Source organism: Halyomorpha halys, unplaced genomic scaffold (genome assembly GCF_000696795.3).
Source record: "Halyomorpha halys isolate HHAL.00 unplaced genomic scaffold, Hhal_1.1 Scaffold367.1, whole genome shotgun sequence".
Classification (NCBI taxonomy): Eukaryota; Metazoa; Arthropoda; class Insecta; order Hemiptera; family Pentatomidae; genus Halyomorpha; species Halyomorpha halys.
Window position 1 is genome coordinate 780267 of NW_027115775.1, and position 14952 is coordinate 795218.

A 14952-nucleotide genomic window follows, 5' to 3' on the forward strand; every position below is an offset into this window, starting at 1 on the left:
ATATATAAAAATAAAATCAATAATCAAATTGTCAGTTTTAACGAAAATTGGCTTTCAAGTAGTGATAAAATAACAAATATCAGCTTTGTTTCTTCCAAGAATACAACAAATTAACAAAATATAATGCAGACGTGAACGCGATAAGAAGAGATCGGGCGATCTCGGCTTTCACCGATTCGAAATTTGCCTATATTTGTCTTTTTCTCGATTAATTATTTGTCAAATTCGTGAATATTTAATGTTTAACCATTGTTTATTATTATTACTACTGAAAACTGGTTATTTATTCTAAATAAGAAAAAATACACGTACTTTAGGGAAAGATTTCAATTATAAAAACCTATAGAATAAATCCTACTAGCTAATATTAACCCGTAAAGAATGTCCTACTTTTTCCTCCCTTAATTTTTTTAATATAATTAGATGTGATGATGAAATAGTCTCTAAGATTAGTTTCAAGGAAATTTGAAATTAAAATTGTAGATTGTAGTTCTTCCATCAGGGGTTGAAGAATACAGAAATTTGGGATCTTCTTGATTCGGCTCAGGATTTTAAATTAGAAACGCAGGAGGTGTCCTGGTAAGCAAAATGCTTAAATCAGAGAAACACATGTCACGTTAGAAGTGTACTGGTGAGAGAACTAAGCATTTCTACCGTTGCGAGGAAACCAGAGCAAAACTGAATTGAGTGTAGGTGGTGAGGTAAGAGAGGGAATGATATAAACAAGCGGAAATAACAACATCAATGAGTTAACATAAGGTGGACAAAAATATAAACACAACAGAAAATATAGACGTTTATTTCCCAACATAAGCAAAATACTCAAGGCCATACCTCTCCCAGGTTAAACCTGGATTTGCCGAGTTTAATCCGATTCTCTAAAGACTTCCTTTTAACCAATATCAACGATGAAGTTGGGAACTATATCATCCTGGGCATACACATGTCCTAGATATGTATTTTTTTTTATTTAATATAATTTACAACTTTACAAAATAATACAATAAGTAAATGTGTTGTATGTTTCATATACATTTAAAAATCTTGGGAAGGAACGACCCATCGGTGGTACTTCAAACATTAATTTAAATTAGAAGGTCCCGTGGCCATCTTATTTTCAAACACCTCGGAGGATTATCAGGGATTGTTAAGGATGAGAGATTAAGAAATAATGGGTAAGGATGAGTAAGGAGTTGGGAATGAAAAGACGCATATCTGTTTTGGCCCAAATCTGTAACGGATGGGACTTTAGGTCTTGCGAATGAGTTTATTTGTAACGAATTAAGGAGCATCAAGGATTTTACGTAGGATTTTGGATTGTAAGGATTGGATGCGGGAGGAATTTGATGGTTTGGTGGAACCCCAGAGCTCAATTCCATATGTCCAAATTGGTCTGATTATCGTAGTGTATACTAATTTTTTGTAGTGAATGGGAAGTTTAGAACGTTTGTCAAGTAAGTGTTGTAGCAATCTGACTACGAGCTGTTTCTAGTCGTTTCAGTCTTGTGTGTGGATTCCAAGCAAGTCTCTTGTCAAAATGAGTCCAAAGTATCGAATCTGATCAACAGGCGTTAGTGGAGTATTTAGAAAGGATACTGTAGGACAGGAGGGTAGAGGTTTACGACGGAGAGTAAAGGTGATCTGATGGGATTTATTTTGATTCTCCAGTTTTGACACCATTCTTCAATGGATGTTATGTGTGTCTATACATATGTGAATTAAATTTCGTTTTTGAGTTAGCCTGTTCACACAGACCATTTAGGAGATTTTGGTTATTTGGATTCAAGGGGGCTTAAAACGTGTATTTTTGTGTATTATTCCACGATCGCAGTACTTCCTCTTATGATATATTCTATATAAAGTAAGAATTATCGACAACTCAATAATGTAAATTATTTATTTTTATCTGATCTGACGTATTTGACTATTCTTGTACCCTTGGAACCGTCACAGATCACCTCCCGACAGATGTGTTATCCTGCCTACGCTGTTGATAAAGCCGGGGAACTTGAATCTCTTTTCCCACAAACGAATGTGGGTTCAGCAAGGCTTTCTTTATTAACTGGGAAGTATATTTCATTTTTTTTTTCTCCAAGGAGCACTATTATCTTAAATTAAAGTACGTCCTTCTCCCGGCCCAGACCCTTCCCTAGCCGTTCCGACCCCTTTCATCCCCTCAAAGAGTTTTTTCATCAACTCGTTTCACTTTTTTTTTTTCAGTTTTTTCTTTCCAAAATATTAACAGGATTGAGTATGCCTAGTTTAATATGTCGAATAACTCGAGACGGAGGAGAAACCTGTTACTGAATATCTGAAAATAACCTAACACGAAAATAAATATTTGAATACTTATTCAGTGCTTTTGCTTTCTAATGTTGAAATATTTAGCTAAGCGAGGAAACAAATAAACATTTCCTTCAGGGTTTCGGACGAAAGTTATAGGAATGTTTAAGAACATGATTGCTATTCTAATCGAGTTTTCAGCGATATGAGGAATGTAACAGATAATTCAGACTAAATCAAATCACTCTTTTGCAAAAACATGCCACATAAATCGTATTTGTTTGGATACAGTTTTACCGTGACATAGTCTCACTCATCAATTCAGTTTCATTTCGAAATTACCAAATCTCTAGAAAAAACTATTGCACGAATTGTACAACTTTGACTCACTACCTTGAGATGAAACTAATCATTGTACATTTCAAAACAATATTTGCATATTTCTTTATTATTCAGAATTCAATACCAATTACGATCTATTTCAAACCGACAAGTGAAAATAAGATATGACTATTGCAATAACAACTACGGATAAACAATAATTGGCTAAAGCTTTCATATTTTATATTAATCTATTGTTTATAACTATTAAAAAAGGGAAGATAATAATTTTTTTTTCAAAATACAAAATTAATGTTACTATATATAGGGAGATGGTCAGGGTTGCGGTCAAAAGTACTTTCTTATAGTATATTTCGTATACTTACAAAAGTACGGTCTTTTGACCGCAACCCTGACCATCTCCCTATATATAAATTTTTACGGTCAACTATACATACATATAATGTTACTATAAAATTGTATTTCCTATTACATTGAAAATTCGTATTCAAGGGTTTCTTGTGGTGTGAAAAATGGTTAGCATTTTGGTTCCTACCTACAATAGAACAGTTTGTAAAAATAACAAAGCCGCCTGCTATGGAATGAGATCGAGGACTTTCGTTTATTTCAGATGCCCCAGCCACCTAGGCTGTTACGTGGAAATCGTTTTTTCCTTTAGCTAACTATCAAATTTTTTTATAGTTCATATTCAGTCATTTTATATCATTAGTAAAAATGAAAACTGATTGATTGATCATTCCTAATAAACAAAGTTGAAGGTACTTCAGAAGTGTTTTTGAAAATTCGGTGCTTAATATAGGTGATATAAAAAAAATATTAAAAAAAAAGTATTTATTAATATTTACAACTATATTTAAAATATAATTAACTAGTAAATTTAATGTTAGTTATACAAAGGCATGATACGGACATATGGAGAATCTATCCTTTAATATTACTCCAATAACATTGCTGGAGGAGAAAATATAGAGACCATCTTCCTCTCAGACGCCTAGGAGGATTATCAAGAATGGAGGAGAAGCCAGTTTAGAAACGAGTGGGTTTAGGCGGTTGGGAATTTCACAATGGAATGAATGGTATCTGGATCTGGCCAAATCGGTGACATATGGAACATTAAGGTCCTGATGGATGACTTGATTTGTGAAAAAGTAAGGAGTATTAAGGATTATATGAAGGATTTTGGACTGTATGGGTATTTTGGGGATTTCGGACTGGGTTCGGGAGGAATTCAATGGTTTAGTGGAGCCCCACAGCTCAACTCAGTATGTCCGTATAGGCCTTATTATAGTCATGTAGTTCAGTCTTTTGTAATGGATTGGAAGTTTAGACCGTTTGTTGAGTAAATGTTGTAATAGTCAGAATCGACGAGCAGTTTCCTGTCTTTTCAATTTTGATTGAAGATTTTTTAAAAAAAATTAAATAAATAGAAATAGACAAAAAAGTGATGCCCCACATCTTTAAGTTTGGGTTACATACCTATACAGCATGTATAGCTTATGAAGCTTAAAATTATAGTTGGAGTTAAAAGTTAAAGTATGGGTTGGAGTGCAAAGTCAGCTATGAGGTTTTTACAACCGCTCATAATTATCCCTTTTATCGCAAAGTGGAATGTCCAGACAATCTAAAGAGACAAGTTAATGTGAATGTATTAATTATGTTTTAGGTCAAAATTATTAAAGTAAGGAGCATTAAGGATTTCGGATTGTAAGGAGCAGCTAGTTAGAAGGAAAGCGTAATTTAGTTAAATGTCCAAAATCTACTTTTTCATTATATTGAAACATTTAAATTTATTAGGGTTGATTTGTTTTACGACCATATGAAAAAAACAGATTTTTAAAATAACGAATGTTCTAATTTAAGGAGTTATAGTAAGGGGTAAGATATAATACAAGATAGAAATAGTTATAATTAACAAGAAACAAATAAAATATATTTTGTTCGAAACAGATCAGTTTGATTGTTGAATTTGGTACTAATAACTGGTTCATTTATCAATATAATTATTTTTTACGTGCCAATAATTTACGAAAACCTTGTTATAGGTTATTGACTCAAAAATATATAAAATTTTATAGTATTTTCCCAAAAATTATAAAATTTAAATCTAAAAATAATACTTTTTTTGTGGAGGCCTATCAAACATAAGGGTAGGTTAAGTAATATTAAAAAGTTTAAAAATGATTAAAAATTACTATTAAAATGTCAATAATTGGTGCCTTTCCATAATTTTGTAATTAAAAAAATTTAACCATATTTTAAATGTGAAACGTGGGATCACCGATTTCAATTAAAATGTCTTAGTGATAGGTCGAAAATTTTTTGTCATATGCAGGAATTGCCTATTCATTGAGAAAAAAATGTATAACTCTCGCACTATGATGAATTGGTGAATTTAAGTTATGAAATCCAAACAGGTAAATTGTTCTGCAGTATTCGCAAATAATAATAATAAACTTATTTTCCGTAATACTATAAGAACTGTAAAAATAAATAAATTTGTGAAGTAACATATGAGTTACCTAATAATACTGCTGAAGAAGTTTTAAAAACATCTTTGAAGAAAAGCTTTGAGTTTGTTTTTAAGATAAATTTATTTGGACATATGGAATTGAGCTCTGGGGATCTACCAAACCATCAAATTCCATCCACATTCAATCCTTACAATCCACAATCCTGCGTAAAATCCTTGATGCTCCTTATTACGTTACAAATAAACTCATCCACAAAGATCTTAACATCCCATTCGTTGCAGATTTGGCCCAAAACAGATATGCGTCTTTTCATTCCCAACTCCTTACTCATCTTTACCCATTATTTCTTAATCTCTCATCCTTAACAATGCCTGATAATCCTCCGAGGCGTCTGAAAAGAAGATGACCACGGAACCTTCTAATTTAAATTAATGCTTGAAGTACCATCAATGGGTGGTTTCTTCCCAAGATTTTCAAATGTAAATTAAATATTCAACATATTTACTTATTATTATTTTCTACAGTTGTAAATTACATTAAATAATTAAAAAATAAAAAAAATATAAATTTAATTGAAAAAATAACCTGCATAAAAAAAGTTATTCATTATTATAGACCATTATTATAGTATAAATTGAATGCTCATTTAAAAAAATGGTGAATAAAAAGCAAGACTTTAGAAAATAAATTCAATTCTAAAAAGCTTTAGGACACGATAAAATAAATCATCATCATTAATCTAAATTAATCATTATAAATAATTCTGGATGGTTATCTTCAATCATTATAAAATGGAACCTCCCAGAAAAATTAATGAAAACAGGTAAAAGTTCATAATTCTTTTACAATTAAATTATCACCAGTTTTCAAATACAGTATATTTAATGTTGTATACTAATGAAAGCTTTATTGCTCAAGTTGTTAAAAATATTTATTTATTCAATATAAAGGTAGTGACGTGACCGTGGTTGGGGCGCTGGTCCCAGTGCGCTCGGTTTGGAACGTTGTGGGTTCGATTCCCACCTGGGCAGTTAACATAATTTTTCAGCGGTCCCGAAAAACGAATCTTGAACGCGGCGGCAACCTAGGTAGCTGTCAGGGGTCGGCAAGAAGGACCACTAGGCCCGCTTGCCGGACTTGTTCCCCCCTCCCCAAATACCAGCACGAGTACCAGTATTATAGACCAAAATTCACATATTTCTATTATAAATAAAAATATTTTAACTAACTTGGCCGTATATTATACTTACATATCTAGCAAGATCATGGTTTGATCGAGGTATACCAGACATTTCTAAAATAGCCATTTTAAGTCATACGCTATTGATAGAATTTAAAGTAGAATTCAATAACTAGAAGTTATTTATTCATATAGAGAACCAATAAGTGATCTTCTTTAAGCACGCTTTAGCGAAGTTTAAGTTTGCATTAAAATGAAATATAATCTAAGAATTTCGAATGAAATTTAATTTACGATAATTTTTTATTTAGTGTCCATCTTCGAAGTAAAAATGTTTTTGAGTTATAAAAAAAAAACAACTGAAAAGAGTGCTGTAGTAGTAATCATAACACAAAAAAATGCAATCCTTCACGGCCGGACCCGCCCAGCTAAGACTCCCGGGGAGCGACATTCCTATATCACTTTTGAAATATTAGCTTAAAATAGAAAGAGGAAACTTTGAGATAGTTTAATCGAGCAATATTTAAAAAAGCGCCTGAAATCGAAAAACGGCATGAAACGCTTGACTCCCGTCCTCCATGGTAGCCTTACTTATCTGAATTCTTAAACAGACTTTTTAAAATTATAGCGAGTAAGTTGGTACCAATCTCACAAGAGGAGATCATAATAAAAAAAAAAAAAATCCTAGGCAAATTTTATAGTTAATAATACAAATATATTTATTTTGGTCTCTAATAAAGTATAACAGTTTTAGTGTGATATGGTTTCAACGTAAAAAAAATATTCTATAAATAGCTTTACCGGTACAAAAACTAATATTTCATTAAAACGTAAACATTAGAGACGTTAAAAATTCAATATTTTTGGCTGATGAAATATAATCAGTTCATTTCTTTATCATATCGGGAACGATTTGATTTATGCAGCGCAGAAGTATATGACGCTTGATTATGCCTCTATTGGACACCTCTATTGGGTTGCGTGATACAAATATTCAACGGATAGCGTTACCGGTCTAACTTCATAACGTGATATCAACTATAAGTGGTAGATTCCGGAGTTATCTCTCTAGTCACAATAATGATAGCAGCAACAACTGGACTCTTTGGCTTCAATAAGTTCTCCCATTGACGGTTTTTTTTAAAGCAATATAAATTTTACCTTTCAATTCACAACATTGTTTATAGAAATGATGTTAATATTTTTCTACCCTGAAAACCCTGCCCTTAAAAAAGAGACGATGTAAACCAAGAATAAATAAATAAAAATAATGTACAAGTATCAACATTTTTTTTAAATCTTCACACTATTGTAATAGGTGTTAGTATTGGGGACATAGCGATCTAGGCGGAAAATATTTTGGACTCCCTGGGTAAACATCATCAACTGCATGGGAATTAGTTCTGATAATATTCATCTTCTTTTTTTTTGTTAACCTATTTATTTGTGTTTTTTTAAATTTATGTATTAGTTCTTTTTAAATTTATTTAATTGTGTTTTTTTAGTAAACTGTTCTACTGCTATAATTGTATTGTTGCTGTCTAATGATCATTTTTGTAAATTTGCTTAATTGATCGAAAGGCTGTTGCGGATCACTGAAGAGGAGAGGTGAGAAGGAGTGAAACAGGGGGAATAATGTATTGGATGCATTAATAAATTGTTATTTGACTTTGTGCGAAAAGGAGGAGAACTAATAAATGTATAAAAATTCACAATTATACCAACATGCTCGAAAATTTGGGAAAAAGTTTTCTTTACACGGGTGCTGGGTCACGTGGAGATCGCTGGAAATGAACTGGTGGAAGTTGTAGCCTAACAAGCAACTGCTCATCCAGACCAGGGCGCGGCCATCCAGACATCCCAAGAAATAAGTCTTCCGATGAAAAATGAAATATCAGCTAGTTGGCAAGCCATGTGGAATGAAAGCCCGCCAAGCAAACTAAAAACTATTAAAAAAAACGATTAAACCATGGACCACATCAAACCGTTCCAATCGCAGGGAGGAGGTAGCTATTGTAGATTCAGAATAAGCCATACGTATTTAACTCATGCATACCTGATCAATAAGTAACCACCACCAAAATGTCAATACTGCAACAGTGTATTTACAGTCAGTCACATATTTGAAGAATGTCATTTCTATTCCATGAGCTTAACCCTGCATCGGGCGCGGCTGATCTGACAGAGACAGGATTCGGTTCTTTTGGTATCTCTCGTGACCCCTATCTCCTAGTAGTTTCCTAACTTTGTGGGGTGGTTCTAACCCGCCCAGTCAGTTCAGCTCCTGCTGTCAAGAAAGTGCGTCACACGTGTTTTGATCTGACAGACTCAAGGCCCCCAATTACGTCACACACCTAATGTCAATATTTTTCACTTTAGATAGTAAATTCATGCACTTCACTGTTTTTGATACTTGTATTGGAGTCACTTTCTTCAGGTACCATTACCGTTTATGAATGGGGACCATGTGCCTGTCAGGCTCACCGCGACTTTCTGGTGTCTTTCAGGTTCATCGTCCCTCCTTCCTAGATATTTTTATAAATTCTTCAATCATTATTTCAGTATTGTTGATCGTTATTTCAATATTCCGGCCTTTTTTGGTTTCAACGACGACAAAGTTTTGGCAACCTACGTCACATGCAATAATGAATGTGTACTCCTGGTTTCATCTGCGCTCGGAACCAAAGCCATTGATACAAGTACTCGAGAAAAAAAAAAAAACCTGAGGTCATAGCATATTATAATGCTCACTAAAACTGGAGGTGACATTGCCAGCCAAATGTGCGCCACATACAACGTGCAGCGAAATAAACATCGATCACCAATGACTGTTTTTGACACTATGTAGAACTTGGGAGGGATCAATTCCTTGGTTATTCCAATTGGTTTCCCTCGGGAATCAATTGGGATGATAGCTAGCTGAAATCCGGTCTTCACATCTCTTTGAAAATTCGTCTCAAGAGATCCCCCCATCTGATGATCGTCCAAAATCAACCCTTTTCCGCCTCCAAAAGCGGTCCAGATGTTGTGATTGCACGGTAGAAACAGAAATATATCGGCTCACGAACTACTCCTGTGTGAAATGAAACTAAGGAATTTGCCCCTCATGCGAAATCACTCTATGCAACATGCTTTTCAGCCTGTTCTTGCGATCCTTCATCGGCTTTGATGAACGACGACTCCGACTTATTTCTGTCACCACACATATCAACTACATTTCTGACCCCTTTTTAAATTTTTTTTCGAGGATAAAAGGTCCTGTTTTGATTTATATTCATAGCCATGGTATGCGAATTCCGCATTTCGACTTTTTTTGGTTTCTGTACCTAAATAAATAATAAGAAATGTTTTTAATCTATTCTATATTTTTCTCTAATTGTCTACATCGTTAAGATGATCAGTAATTTTTTATTTAATTAAATAAAGCGATTTAGGGACTTCACGGGTTTTATGTATAATGTGCCTGTCGGGCTCACCGCGCCTTGCGAAGGGTTATGCAGATTGGGAGTGGGACCGAGTGTTTCGGATGCCCTAAATGATGACCAGAAAAACATTGAAATGGTTTTGATTTTCTTAAAAAAAGAATTACCTTTTGAATAAGATTTAATCCCGAAAGTTTGTGATACGTACTAAATAATTCTAAAATAAGTAATTATTTAAAGAGTTTCAAATCTTGAAATAGAATTATAAAGTGCGAAACATGGTCGTTGATGGGTACGCTGTGTGCTCTAGCATTTTTCTTTCTTTCAATTATTACTAATCCAGACGATAATCATTTTATTATAAACCCCTTTACCACCCAAATGCACTGAGTAAACTGTGCTTCCTCTTCATTTCTGAAATTCGTCCGAGGCGCCTGAAAAGAAGATGGCCTCAAGACCTTCTAATGTAGAATGTTATTAGATAGAGTGCCAATTGATTTCTCTAGATGTCTGTATCATACCATTGTAATCTAATATTTTATTTATTATATGTATATATAGTTGACCATCTTCTTATATATTTTATTTATTATTATTATTATTGGCTTGATAGCCTGTGGAGGTCCATGGCCATGGGCGATTTGCTTAGGAAATATGTGAAATGACGTTGTTTTGATAGGGTGGGTTCGTCACTCCCACGCCTATTTTTGTGAGTGGCACCCATTGGCTAACGGGCCTCACAAATGCCCGGGAGGGGGCTGTGAGTGAGTATTGTTTAATTATATGCTTGCGAAATCCCGGATAGGGCCGGGGACTACAACTCGCAACCTTTGGATTGGCAGACAGGCGCGTACCACGTTGCTACCGTCACCCCTTCATTTACTAGATGTATTTTTATGGTGCCAGGAGTAGCCTATTTCAATGAAATGAAGTAATTTTATTTTGGGGCGTGAAGTCCTCTATGAATAATTACACTATATATTTAGTGCCAATGTATGGCATATAATGAAGAGGTGTTATTTACTATATGGAATAAGGTGGCACAATAATATGAAATAGAATAAATGTATATATCTTTCAGGTTTCAGCAAACCACGGAAGCTTCTGAGAACCACCAACATCACTGTTGTTTTAGTCACGAGGAAATTTGTACTAAGGGGATTGAATACTAAGTTTAAGTCCCCACCCACATACTAGGTTTAATTATATTAAGGGGCAAGGAAAATAAACCTTCCGTTCTGCCATCCATTGCGTGATTTCATGGAATCCACAGTGGACAAACTAGTTCTCCGCAGGTTCTAGAAGTTACAAGCGGTCTAAAAAAACAGTTATGATCATGTCCCCTAAAAAGGGTCTGAACACAAAACTCTATAAATTGTAAGTGTGTTAACATCACCTCAACAAATAGTAGAATGCGATGCTTTAGATACGATATCGTAAGTTTTAATTTATTCGTAAAACAATAAAGGTTTTTTTAGTATTTAAATTTTGCTTTCTATTATACATATATCATTTTCACTTATCTCTATAGCATCCATATTCCTGTACCCATTAACTTTAAAAAAATACAAATAAAATTATAAAAGGTTAGGATTAATAATATAAAAGGATAGAAAAGAATAAGGATTCATGAAATCACTCCATCTCCCGTTCAAAATTCTCAGTTACCCAGTAAAAGGATGTATATACATATATTTAATAAGTGACTTTACTTGCCTACCGCCTACATACTTTCTCATCATCCGTTCCTTTCTCACTGATAGATTATTCAAAGTAAACCACAATGGTTCCTACTTATCTTTCAGACCGCTGGTGTTCCTCAGGGTAGTATACTTGGTCCCATCCTCTACAGAGTCTACACAGCTGATATCTTAACCAGTCCTAACACTATCCTCACCACGTATGCCGATGAAACATGCGTGCTAACACTCAATAATAACCCTTTGATTGGATCCCAAACTCTCCAGTCCCATATCACAACCCTCGAAAGTGACGCCGGAATTTGAGGATAAAAATAAATCCCATCAAAGCACCTTTATGCTTTGTAGTAAACTGCCAAATGTTCTACAGTATACTTTAATAATGTTGCTCTTACCCCTGTACAACAGATCCGCTACCGTGGACCACATCGGGACAAACGACTAACCTGGAATCCTGAAAGACAAGAAACTGCACATCGATTTCGACTATTAAAGCACATACTAGACAAACGTTCTAATCTTCCAATTCATTACAAAAGACTGATCTACATGACAACAATAAGTCCTATCTGGACATACGGAGTTGAGCTTTGCGGCTCCACTTAACCTTCGATTTCCTCTCGTATCTAACCCTTACAATCCAAAATCCTTAATACTCCTTACTATGCCACAAATCAAGTCATCCATCAGGAACTCAATGTTCCATATGTCGCCGATATGGCCAGAACCAGATACCAATCCTTCCATGATAAACTTCCCAACCACCCAAACCCATTAGTTTTTAACTTTACTTCCTCTTTTTTTCCTGACAATTGTCCCAGGCACCTGAGAAGAAGATGGCTTCCAGACCCTATAGTATAAAAACGTTTATTAATAATAATAACCATTATTATTATATTTCAAATTTACTTGTTGCATTTTATACAAAGTTGTAAATGTCAATAAATAAATAAAAAAAGATAACCTTTACATACAAATTGTATTAAATTGTTATTTTGAAATTATGTTTATAAATACTATAGTATTAATGCTGTATAAGAAAAATCTTCTATTTATCACGTATAATGATATAATAATTGAAAATTATGGTCTCAAACATGATACAAAGACAACTTTTAATTTTTGTTTGACAAAAATAATTATAAAGTTGAGATTCCAACTGATTCTTAACGATATTTGGTCCGAAGGAGCTAGAATGCTAACTGGATCAGTGTACTCCGGAGTTGGGAAACCCGGCTCCACTATCAGCTGATTGGAATCCTTTTACTCGAGTCTTGAATCTTGTTTCGTGACTTGTCACTGCGAGAACTTCCTGTTTTGCTTGTTAATCTTATTAGGAGAGAAGAGGAAATTATTCCTAACTTAAAGTAAATTTAATGAAACATTTTTTAATCAATTATAATAATAATAATAAATTAATATATAAAGAAATATTTATAAAAATAAAATAATTAAATCCTGTACAATTTTCCTTTCTCAAATTGTACGTTATCCACTGTTATGTTGATTATCAAAGAACGGACATTTTTTAAGTCCCATTTGACAAAAATGGCCATCATACTTTGTTTATAATATGATCTCTAAGTTTTCTAGAAAACAGATATGCATCTTTTTATTCCAAACTCCTTAACCATCCTAACCCATTAATTCTTAATCTTTCATCCTTAACAATCCCTGATAATCCTCCGAGGCGTCTGAAAAGAAGATGGCCACGGGACCTTCTAGTTTAAATTAATGTTTGAAGTACCACCAATGGGTGGTTCCTTCCCAAGATTTTCAAGTGTATATGAAACATACTATATATTTACCTGTTGTAAAATTACAATAAATAAATAATAAAAAAAAAAAAAAAAAAAAGTTTTCTAGAAACGTTTCTTTTGAGATGGACATAATGAGTTGATTGTGTTCCAATATTCTATTACTATTGTCTTTGCAATGAGGAATTTAATTCTTATTTCCATGGCTGTCCCAGAGAATGAAACGTTAACGTAAATATGTTTTTAAATAATATTTAATATAATATATATTTTTCTTCTTCTTTTGATGTTAGTAATGAATAAATACATTGGTTTAACTCATTTATTCTTTGACGCTTTAATTCTTTTAAAATAAAACTTGGATCCCTCTCAACAATTATACACATTTGAATAAGTTCTGAGAATTTAAGTAAAGCTGAAACGGCATTCGTCCCGACACCTTTTGTGCGGGTCTTATGCTGGATAGAAATAGGAATGTGTATTTATTTTATTGTTACTTATATTTATTTTATTGTTACTTATATTTATTTTATTGTTACTTATATTTATTTTACAGACAGGAAACTGCTCGTCGACTGTGACTATTACATTTAGTTGACAAATGGCCTAGACTTTCAATCCATTACAAAAGCCTGATCTATATAACTGTTGTAAGCCATATCTGGACATACGGAGTTGAGCTTTGGGGCTCCACTAAACCACCGAATTCCTCCCAAATCCAATCCTTACTGTCCAAAATCCTTCGAAAAATCCTTAATACTCCTTACTCTGTCACAAATCTAGTCATCCGTCAAGATCTTAAATTACATGTATATTTTTTCTTAAAATAATAATGTCTTGAAAATAAATTAATTTGTCATTATTTAACCAGTTATATTTGTTTTATATGGATTATTATCATATCATAATTGTATTTTTTTCTTTTTATTATATAATTTTTTTATTATTATTGAGTAATATTATTATCATTTTTTTTCATTTTTTCTTCTTTTTCTGTAGATTTTGTTTCAATACTTGGAACACTAATATTTATTGCCATTAATGGTAGAAGATTGTATGAATAATTGATTATTGTATTATCAATAAGAGAACGTAAATTATTTTTTCAATGTTCTAATCCTTCCAAAATATTTATGAGAGTAGTTAAATTTCAGTTAATCTTAATTGATCATTCTAATAAGTGTGTTTTTCCACTTTCACTTTCCATGAACTAATTGCCATGGAGGAAAATGCGGTGATAGGTTCGGATAGTTTCCTCTGCAATTATTCGTCTTTTTTTTTTTTTACATTGTTGGTTTTCTTTTCCGAAGCAATTTAAAGCCACAGTTTTTTTCCTATTGAATGGGTGGGGGTAGTTTAATTGAAATAAATTTTTTTCTCCGTTTGCTTTTTCATGGATGGTTAAATTCCGTTATTTACAATGGACGATTCCTGATCGCTTGGAGTCTCTTTACAACAGTACAATATGTTTTTGGAGTTACCATTCAATCTCAATTCAGAAATCATATGCAGTGTTTTTTTCTATGTATTCAATTTTTGAATTATTCGTATTGAAAATTTAATTATAATTAGCGTATCAGATTTAATGAAAGTCATAATAAAATAATTTAACTGAAATATATAAGTAAATAATTTTATTTCTCTTGGGATTAATTGAAACACTTTAAAGTTAAAAACGCTGTCAATTATTACACAATGGTTTGTTATATGAGTTGTTGTTGATTGTTGCTTAAAGGCGTCATCAAGGTCATCAACGCCTATGGCATGATAAAAGTAAAAATAAATAAATAAATAAAA